Consider the following 746-nt stretch of genomic DNA (forward strand, 5'->3'; position numbering starts at 1 on the left):
TTGAACCCACGCCTCCAGAGAGACTGGAGCCTAATCCAACGCCTTAGACCACTCGGCCACACTACTATAAAAATCAGATCCCCACATTGTGACAAACACAGGGAACGTAAATAACGGATACAGCACAGTTGTTCATTACCATTCAAAAACAAAAGTGCAAACATGAACACATACTACTATATATATTGCAGCCATCCTGATCACAGCCACGGGGGAGGGGATCGGCATGTACTTTCTTACCAGCAAGTTTCTGGAGGTCCAAATGGCATCTTTCATGGTGGCCAGGGTGAGCCACTGATTTGCAAAGTCACATGCTGGTATCTGTTTCTTTGGCCTCGCCCCATATAGCACTAGCTGTGCTGTGAGGACACTGAGTCTAGTTAAGGACAGCATATTTGTTTTTCACAAGTACAAAAGGCTCGGCCATACAGCAAAGCCCACCCAAACTAGTTTTAGCTCATCTGTGTTCCCCTCCAAGGAAGTCTTTAGTAAAAGGCAAAAGACTTATGTGTTATGAAGAGAAACCAGAGTGAGTACAGCTGTCTGCTCGAGAGCAGCTGAAAACCCTAGTCGACCCAGTTAAAACCGTCGCGGTAAAATTGACTTGGTGTGCCGCTTTCCAAACTAAAATGATAAGAGGCACTTGGTAGACTCTTACTGATGTTATATCTGTACTCACAATGCCCTGTTTTTAAAACACCAGCCAGTCACAAGTGTAACATGTCAATAATCAATTTGTTAGTAAT

General features: G+C 44.1%; 1 non-coding gene across 1 annotated transcript; it reads right to left on the minus strand.

The window, feature by feature from the left end:
- Window positions 1-416: 416 nt before the first annotated feature.
- LOC116681454 (U5 spliceosomal RNA) lies at window positions 417-533 on the minus strand. Its single transcript, XR_004330016.1, has one exon. It is a non-coding gene; the product is annotated as a U5 spliceosomal RNA (small nuclear RNA).
- Between the last annotated feature and the right edge of the window lie 213 nt (window positions 534-746).

The sequence above is a fragment of the Etheostoma spectabile genome, unplaced genomic scaffold (assembly GCF_008692095.1).
Source record: "Etheostoma spectabile isolate EspeVRDwgs_2016 unplaced genomic scaffold, UIUC_Espe_1.0 scaffold00018627, whole genome shotgun sequence".
Lineage (NCBI taxonomy): Eukaryota > Metazoa > Chordata > Actinopteri > Perciformes > Percidae > Etheostoma > Etheostoma spectabile.